This window comes from Talpa occidentalis, unplaced genomic scaffold (assembly GCF_014898055.3).
Source record: "Talpa occidentalis isolate TD23 unplaced genomic scaffold, MPIMG_talOcc4v2.1 talOcc4.9, whole genome shotgun sequence".
Taxonomy (NCBI): domain Eukaryota; kingdom Metazoa; phylum Chordata; class Mammalia; order Eulipotyphla; family Talpidae; genus Talpa; species Talpa occidentalis.
This window is the reverse complement of record NW_023605305.1, coordinates 59,170,140-59,180,072: the sequence shown is the minus strand read 5'-3', so window position 1 is coordinate 59,180,072 and position 9,933 is coordinate 59,170,140. Positions and strand designations below refer to the sequence as shown.

Here is a 9,933-nt window from a genome sequence, read left to right as displayed (position 1 = left end):
ACATGAAATACATTTCATTTGTTTGGCTGATGTCTGCTGAGCCCTATTGGCGTCTCCGAAAGCAGTCATTGATGCATCTACGATGACTGTATAAAATGTGTTTAATTGGCATGAAAAGGCACTAACTGAGAGCTGGTGGGGTTTCCATTATCTGGGAGGACATCTTATTTACTTTAGTGGATCCTGGGAACAAGATGAAAGTATATGAGAACTGAGATGGGGGGCTGAGATGTAAGCTGATGGGTTTTTTTTTATTGGTGGGGGGTGGCTGGTGGGGAGTTTTGCAATCATCCAGGCTATGCAAAATGCAGCTTTGTGGTGGCCCTGGTATCCCTTGCACCCTCAGGAGAAGGACCAGCAGAACATTTTCTTAATTATAATTACAGAATTGTAAAACTGGCAGACACTGTGAGTCTTTGCATTTTAGAAACTGCATTTTATATGCTTCATCCCTTCAATGTAGCTCAAGCTGAGTGGAGGAGGAAGTGTCACTTTTAACTTCATCCTTGAGTAACATAAAGGGAGATGGAGTACTTCTCAAGATACCAAGTGCCCTTTTGTCATTTGAATTGCTTCAGAATCCCTGGAGATGATGTACCTGGCATGGTTGTGCCTTCTGCTGATTTCCAGGGTTACCAGTCCCCTACTGAGTGCATACTTAAGTCAATATTTCCCTTAATTGTTACATTACAAATTGTTCCATATCCCAGTGGTGGGAGTTCACACTTGTGCCAGCTGTGAAGTGAAAACACCTATCCACAGTCCCAAGAGGGCCCTACGAACTGTGGGCTTGGCCTTTTGAGAACATTGTGCATCATGCACATGTCCCAGCATTCAGCACTAACTGAATAGAGAGAAGGCGGCAAAAGATTTCTTTCCATTCTATCAAATCCCAGATGGAGAATGTCTATTAATAACATTATTTTAAGTGTACTTAAGATTCCTGAAGTTCAGGTTTATTCTCACTTCCATCCCAATTTTCAACCTCTAATTCTCCAGAAAAGGGGTCTAATTTGTGAGCTATGTATACTATGCTTATTAAAATAGAAGACAGATACATTAAGGGAAACTGTACCTTGTTTTACACAAGTAAACTTTACTTGTTTGCAGCTAATGGGGAGTTTAATGATGATGTGGGGATTCCATACCACATATTTGAAGGGCTTAAGCTTCTGAATCTAGAATCTGCAAAGTTGAAAGCTTAAATGTACTGGTGGGTTAGAATCCTTCCTCATCTGAGTACCAGGGTTCAGGGCCCATGTGCTCTGATGGATTCTGGGAAAATCATGACCAAACTTCTCTTCCTTGTTGCTAACTTCACTCAAGCACAGGCTGTCACAGCCCATAGAATGCTCAGAATTTATGAGAAATATCATTAGTTCTTTGGAAAAAGATACCAGTAATAAAATAAGCCTTTTTGACTAAACTCATCTTTGAAGGGTTGTTGGTTTTTTTCCATTGGAAATTTAAAGGGGGAAATGAGCAGTAAAAGGACATTGGATTTGTTCATACAGAATAATCCTATAGACCATCAGCCCTGACAACTGGATGTGAAAATCATAAACCCTATCTTGTACTCATACCCAGTGGAATCCTGTGGAAAAGTATGGCCTGTGGGACTTCAGGCAGTGGTGTCAGTTATTAAGGACTGTGCTCTCCCTGGCAGAGAGGATGGGAAACTCTCTTCTCACCACTAGTCTTTCCCTTTCTGTTCCCTAAAGGACCCAAGAGCCACAGCTCATAAAATATCTCGTAACTAGCAGGGATTTTGAACTAAAATTTACATGATTAACCGCATATTAGGAGGCAGGTAAACCAACTGATTTCCATGTAATTATCTCATTGAACCCCCATAATTATATTATGACATTTCCCATTTTACAGATTTCCCATTTTACCAATCCCCATTTTACAGATGGGGAAACTGAGTCACACAATGGTTAAGTACTTAACGCTAGGTCACTACTTAGTAGCAGAGAGCAGAGCTAGGTCTCACAATCAGGACTCACTGACTTAAAATCCTAATCGTTGAGCCCCTACCCTCTACTACTACCAAATCGGGTTAGTACATTTAGCCAAGGCCAATAATGTGACTACTACTGGCACAAGGGTATCTCAATCTTTTCAAATATCATAGGATTCCCCTTCCTCGTCATCACTACTGTAATGTAGCTTAGCTAAAAAACCCACTCCTTTGTGGCAGCACTTTGCCATCACTGTCAATGCTTCTTCAGGTGGTCAGATCTCAGTTCATAGCCACCAAATAGCTTCCAAACCCCAAGTTATGAAATAGGTTGAGCATCACTGGTATGAGCTGAGTCTGCTTATTCCTCAATCTCCAGAAGAGGCTGTGCCACAAAGTAGAAAACAGCTTAACTAGGAAACTCAGTTTTCTCACTTGCTGGCCATATAACTGTAGGGTGGTGATTCAGCCTCATTGTGCCCCAGTTTCCCCATCTGTGAAATGGGGAAAATAGCACCATTTACTTCAGAAGGATGCTCTGAGGTTCAAGTGAGCTAACATTTATTAGGTATTTTGCATATAAATCTTAGTTATTCCCAGTGTAACTCTCAAAGTAGAGGTTAAGACAAGGATTTAAATTTTTTTGATTCAATTCAGATTGTAAATATTGATAACTGAGACAAAGATAGATTTGCTCATCACTACTGAGAGAACTGGATGGCCTGTGGAATTGGCCTGCTGTTGTAACGTTGTCTAGACATGCCCCAAGTATAAATGCTGTCCACAAAATCATGCAATTCATGTGCTTGCTCAAGCATGTAGGTTAAGTAGGTACTAACAAAACAAAGATGATGAAATCCAAGACTTGACCCCTCTACTCAAGAGCACACCAGATGATGGTAGCAAATAATGCAATCATAATACAACATGGCAAATTCAGTAAATGCTGTTGCATTTATTGAATGGAAAAGGTGGAGGACCTTGAATACATTTGTACTGCTGAGTGAGGGGAGTCTTAAGGACTTCTTAAAGCAAGTAACATTTGATTCAGTGTTTGAAGAACAAGTTAGAATTTGCCCATTAGAGGATGGCGGTTAAATACGGGAATTTGAGCAAAAAGAACATCTTGAAGACACACATGGAGCTACACAAATTTAAGGTGTTTTGGGGGGAAATTCTGTGTAGGGCAGTGGTGGGGGAGCACACTGGGGTGAAAAAAAGTGTGAAGAGGAATACTTGATTCCTAATGAAGAAAGTAATAGTGTTTCACTTCTGTTGGAAGCAACAGAAATGTACTCTTGTTACTTAAGCAAGAGGAGACTTTCTAGGAATGATATGGGTAGCAACAGGGAGGTAGGGAAGGCTGTCTTCTTCAGGTACTGCCCCACTTTTTTTTCTACCCTTGCTCGGTGCCTGATTCAGAGTCCAAAAAGAGAGATTCTGATTGAGTTCCAGTCACATGCTCACCTCAAGACTTTACTGGGTGATGAAAGCAAAGATTTATGGGCAGAGCCTCCAGGGACTCCTCAACTTCTAAGGTGGACAGTCAGCACACTAGAGGGCACCAAGACTACACCTAATCAGGAAAGGTAATTCCCTAAAAGGAAATCAGGGTACTAATAGAAGAGCAACTATTTGATAAATGGACCCAAAATTACAGATGACCATTGCAGACAGTAATGATAGGTTATGTATATTAACCATATGCTACATATATATTATGCTGCACATATGCCTTTCATGTATACTTATTCCATCCTCATAACATTTCAAGAAATAGGCATGCTCCCATTTAGAGGATTGCGGAAGGCCCCACTTTTACAAGTTAAAAAAATTACAGCACAGAGAGATTAGGTCCCTTGCCCAAGGTCACATATTTAATAGTGAGCAAATTAGAACTCAAACCCTGATGCCTCTGATGGCAAGGCTCTCAACCACTGCACTTTGTACTTGCACGTTTTCTTGAGAAGTGAAACTATCTTCAGTTTGGCACTGGTTCCCCATTGTCCTACCACTGCCTTTAATTCTGCCCTACATCCTGAATAGGTACAGTCAACCTAGAGGACTCAAAATTGGGCTCAAGGAAAGGAACACAAATCACCTGGTTGCCCTGCCCATAGGTTGTACAAAACAGTGTACCCTTTACATTCAGGCCAAAACCTAGTCTCTGAAGCTCATTGTGGCTATCTTATGAAAATCCCAAATCAATTCATTCTACAGCAATTTTCATGGTCCCACCCTTTGAGCCCAAGGAAGCGAGAGTTACACATCTGCAAAACTCCAAAGCATGTTGTTTTAATTAAAGACTGAGAAAAGTTCTGCAATTCCGGTGGGCAAATCTGTCCTCACTTGAAAAAATTCCAAAAGAATTAAACTCTTCTCAGAAAGAAATGGGAATAACTTGTTCATCTGGTGGTAACATCTCCCAAAGCACTGGACTCATAATTTTCAAATCTAGAATCACATATTATGGATAAGTAGAGAAAACCACTCATGTCATCTAGTCACTCAATCAGTTAATGAATCATTAATCAGTCTCTGTGATCTTGTGGGCTCTGTACTAAATGCTTATGTGTTATTTGACTCATCTAAGTCATGCAAAGTAGATATTATGATCCTTACTTTATAGAAAAGGAAATGGAATCTTAGAAAGGTTAAGCAACTAGCTAAAGATCAACACAGCAAGTAAGGGGCTCTTTCCATGACCTTGTGCAAGGTTGACTTATGAGCATTCAGCAAATGTTCACTGATCTGGACCTTTTTATAGATTTTGATCAACAGTGACTTTTCTGTATCAATCTTCATAGATACCTTTCCTACACTATCGAGAAAGGAAGATCCAAGAATGCTTAAAAATTAACAAGATGGAGATACTTGAACTGATGCCCCTGTTTCCATAACTGTCCTTTCCAATGCATCTTCCACCCTAGCCACCAGTGTATGTCTAAAATACAAAATCAATCATGCCCTTCACAGCCTAACATTCTTCAATGGTTCCCAATTACCTTCAGTAGAAAATCCACATTTACATGGAGTGGAAGACTCTTCATGATCTGGCCCCCGCCTACCTCATTATCTGCTCCACCCCCCCACCCCCGCTCACCATTGCTCTTTTTATTCTAGTCATACAACTCTCCCCATACCCTTGAAGGCATCACACCTCTACTCACTTGTTCTTCTCTTTAGAACCCCCTTACCTTCGATATCTGCCCAGCTAAGTCCTATCAATCATCAAAACCTACCTCAAGCATCCTCTCCTCTGAAAATTTCCCACCAGAATGATTGTGTCCATCCTTAGGGCTCCTCTGAAGATTCCCATAGCCTAGTAGGGGGTCTATCATTATAGACTGTAGTGATATGGGGGCAGTTAGGATGTCTGGGGGCTATATATAGCATAAATCCCTATTCTAATAAAAAAAAAAAGGAAAAAGTAACCTATCTCACATGAAGGCCATTTAGAGTTATAATGAATTTCAGGTGTGGTTCAATCAGAGCGTCTACTTTGGTTCTCGTAATTTTCCCAAATCGGCCAGGGCAATACTCCTAGAAGGAAAGAGTGAGAACCTTCCCTCTAGCTGTCCTTTCCTTCAGTGTGATGAGGCCAATTTAGGTTACCATGTCCATGCTTGGACCAATTGCCATAACCTAGGGAATGGGGAATATTAACTGGCTGAGGCCAGGGTACCTGAACCAATCACAGCTAAGGGTATATGAAGGATTCCCGTGATTGGTTTAGCATCAGTCCCCCCCAAATCACATAGCTGATGCAGAGGAGAAGTGGGTATCTGAATGAAATGGAGTTCTGTCAGGAGGGAGGAAGAAGGGAAAGGATGCTGTAGTGTATAGGCATGTGTCCTCTTATAAGACCAAAAGCCTCTGGAGGACAAAAACTATGCTTTATTTATCCTGGCATCCCACTGTCTACCACAATACCTGAAAAATATTTGGAAAAAAAAAGAAATGGGAAGAGTTGTAATTGCTAAACTGCTACTGGAGCTGAGGTTCTGATTTGCATGGGATAAAAAGGACAGGCATTATTTCTACCTGCTGGATCTCTATTTGGTATATAAATTAGATCTTTTTAAAAGACATGTTTCTGTCTGCCAGGCTTTAGAAACAGTGATCTAAGAGTCAGACATTTCCTATTAAAGTTTTAAAAACATAGCTTTAAGTCATACATTATATTGAACACTTTCATATCTCATCTGATTCAGTAGGTTTTAAACCTCAGAGAGGTCACATTTTGAAACAGTAGTCACTTTTAACAACATTTCTAAACATTAAATAAAAATAAAAATTACTATGAAGAATAGCGATATCCACAGAGACCACTAACATGACATTTAGACATTATTATTAGGTATGGTATTATTTGGCATCTAGAGGTTACTGTTACTGGCTCATCTTTGACCTTAATAATTTTCTTTATGGTACTGAAGAAGGAAGGGCAGATTCCACAAATGTTCATCTGAGTAAAAAAAAAAATCCTATTTAGAATATGGGCCCTAACCTCAGCAATGCTACTAACCCCTAAGACACATGCAAAAATTTGTGTGTATGGGCATTTTTTCCAAGAGAGAAATCACAGTTTTTGTTATATGCTCAAAAGGGTTTTTGATCCACAAAAAGGTTAAGAACTACAGATATTGAAGGGAAATTCCCTCAAGACCTCAGTTGACTCAGTATCTGGGGTTTCACATAAAGAAGAAAAGCTATTCCCAGGGTCAGACTATTAACTTAGATTGGTCGCTTCCAGGAAATAGGTCATTCTTGGGTTTCTCTTAGGACGTTTTAACTTAAAGAGTTATAGAGTTAGTAGATACTTGAAATGAATGGGGCTCTGTAGGAGAAATCGGCAGAACAATTCCACAGCTCCCACATCCGCCCATGCTCACCCCCAAGCCTGTCTTCAAACTCTCTCCTTTTGCTAAAAGGGCTTATTCTGATTCTCAAAACACATCATCACTAGCTCCACATTTACCGGAATACAATGTGTAATTTGCCTAGTCAGTTTAGGGACTTCCTCAGCTAACATTTAAAAACAGAAATAAAGCTAGTGGTTGATTGTTTATCGCTGAAACTTTGCAATTTTGGTGTGTCATCCTCTCAGTCATAATAGGTAAGCCAGTAAAAGGAAAGTAAAATCAGGAGGGAGTGTGGCTTGGGTGCACATGCCTGTGCCTGGGTGTGTGCTCAGACATAGGTCTGAAAAGGTACTGTTTGGTCTTCCCCTGTAAAGCATGCTTGTCAAAGATTTGTAGATTTGTGTTGTTAGGTATCTGCTTTTCTTTGTTTCCCTTGTTTCAGTGTTCAGTTGCATTTTACTGTTCAGAACTTGAAGGATGCATTCAAACTTACGGAGCATGACATTTTAACTATCTCATCTCACCATGATTCATCTCAATTTACTTTCCTCCAAACCGTAGTCTTGAGAAAGCGCACCATCTTCGTTTCTCCAGTGGGTAGAAGACCATAAACGGCATTAAATGAGCCCAATGTCAGCTAACTTGTGAGCAAGGCTCCCTCATTAGATCCTCATTGTTCTCCTAATGAGATGCTTTACTTTAGGATGGGAACGTGGGGAACATCCTCAATGGCCTCTGCAGTGTATTGCTGAATGTTCAATACGAACCAGCACAGGTTACAGAACACGAGAAATCAAACAATCCCAAAGGATCGTGGGGATGGGCTGAGCCCATGGCAGCTCAGCAGATCCTGAGCAGTTCGTATTTCAGGCTGTTGTTCCCCAAGTCCTTGTTCGGCCCCCAGTACCTGCAAAATGTAGGACCCAATATCTGGCTGCCAGAACATATTTTACTGTCTTTAGTTGACTTCCATTTTAGAGTTCAACCTACACTAATCTTTGGTGGTTAAAAAATGAACTCTGTCTTCATATACTCCAGGGCCCTCTGCTTCTGCATAGAATGAATCAATAATAAGGTCATGTACAAATATTATTAATGCCTGTTATCATTAATATGGATGTTAATGTGTCCAATTGACACACAACTTTTACCTCTCTAGTCTGAGACTCATGACCCTTCACATGTTTTCTCTTGCTCTTTTTCATTTTCTATTCAGTCACAGTTACACTGAAAGAATAATATATCACAAGCTATGACCCCTTGGCCTTTATGAATTATCTGTTTAGAAAGATGTGAAGCCACCTTTTATATCCACCATAATAGATACTTAGACATAGAGGATCAATAGTGAACAAGTTTGCTGGTTATAGTTAATGGGTACCAAAGGGACGCTCTGACAGTGACCTCTGACATTGTAGCTGACAAGAAATCTTTAGAGCAAAGAAATAAAGGAGACAGACAGTTTTTAAAGTTATGAATGTAGATCCATAGCAAATCATGGTAATTTTCACCAGGAGGAAATAATTCAGGCTTGCAGGAAGTCACTAATTTCTGCAACCCCCTTAATTTGGACCTCGGCACTAGAAATGGCCATCCATCGCTTCACTATTTTGGAAACAGCTATGGTGCAGGACCTGACACAAGCCCATTTGTTATCCAAGGAGAACCAACTGAGATTGTTTTCCTGTCAACAAGGACTTTTCTCTTTATGAAATAGACTGTCATTTATAATTTTAAGCAGGCAGGGATTTGTTAAACATCTACATGGTAATGGGTTTCTATAAGAAGATCCACAGACCCATAGTTCTGGAAAGAAATTGAGCTTAGGAGATATTTAACAAGCTAATGGGAATGGAATATTTTGGGTTTCTTGAAAAGATGATTTCTGCTCTGCACATTGTCAAGGGAATTTAACAATAAATCCACTGTGGTGTGTCTGAGAGTCTGTTGGAGGCAATTATATTTTCAGACATTCTACGGAGTTGATTTTAGGGAAATCCACCAGGGCACTAAGCCCACCTCTCATGACACTGTGCTGTGAGGGATATTCCCAGGGATGAACATTTAATGGTCATGAAGCAGGTGCGAAATAAGAGTGAGGGAAACAGCTAATTTGTGATCTTGTGGACTTGAAGAGAGCAGGCTGCAGCATTCTGCCTGGCAGAGAAATTACTATACACAGCATCCAATCCAAAAGAGAGAGGGAGGGATGTGTGTGCAAAGCCCTTCTCACTCCACTCCCCATGTACATACCGTATTATGATGTCACACTCCAGTAGCACTGCTCTGAAGTCTCAATGGTCTCCCTGCTGTTAAGCACCACTGAAAACACATTTGTCCTGGCTGTTCTTTTCTTTTTATCCCCCTCTCATCTGTGTAAGATGAATCACTCCTGGATCCAGACTGACTCTGAGGGCAGAGCCAGGTCCTGACGAGGTAGCCAGCCTCCTATGGCTTAAACATTTTAATTAATTTCAACACTAATGCACAAACGAGAGTTAATCACCCTGCTGCAGTGCTTTCTAATTTACTAAGTTTATTCATTAAAACTTTCCTTACAGAACTTTGATTGAATGTCATGCTTTTTTGGAGGCCTTTCAAACTGCCTTAAGGGTTTTAAAGTGATATCTCAGGCAGCTGCTGAAAGCCTTCAGTGTTTGCTTAAAGAGAAGAATGGGGGATATTTGATCAGCAAGAAATCTTCTCTGTGCTGAACAAGAAGGCTTTCAGGCAGCAGGAGGCCTGTAAAAGCAGGGTTGTTGTTTCTTTTTTTAAGGCAATATATAAAAAAGAAAGGGAAACTTAAGTATCTAATAAAAGAAATAAAATCAGTCACCTTAATACTTGGCAAAACTTGGAAATACATTTCATGGTAAGATGCAGTCATCCTTTAGACATCAACAGAATGATAGTGGGGCTTTGTATTTGTATGGGTTTACCAAGTTAATTATTTTGGAATCAATATAATGCAAATCTTAGGTATACCTAAGTTAATTGTTTGTGCTGAAATCTTCAATGAGATATTGTTTCAATGAAGTCTTTTAAGATTAACTCAAGAAAAAATATAATCTTTACCTTTCTAAATGAACAGTATTCAATACCTTA

General features: G+C 40.0%; 1 long non-coding RNA gene across 1 annotated transcript in view; it reads right to left on the bottom strand.

Annotated features, from left to right (window-relative positions):
• Positions 1-9,265, bottom strand: part of LOC119235986 (uncharacterized) — a 10,221-nt gene extending 956 nt beyond the window's left edge. Inside the window, exon 1 of the long non-coding RNA XR_005122963.1 lies at positions 9,082-9,265. This is a non-coding gene — a long non-coding RNA (uncharacterized LOC119235986). The remainder of the gene's footprint in view (positions 1-9,081) is intronic.
• Positions 9,266-9,933: the final 668 nt, after the last annotated feature.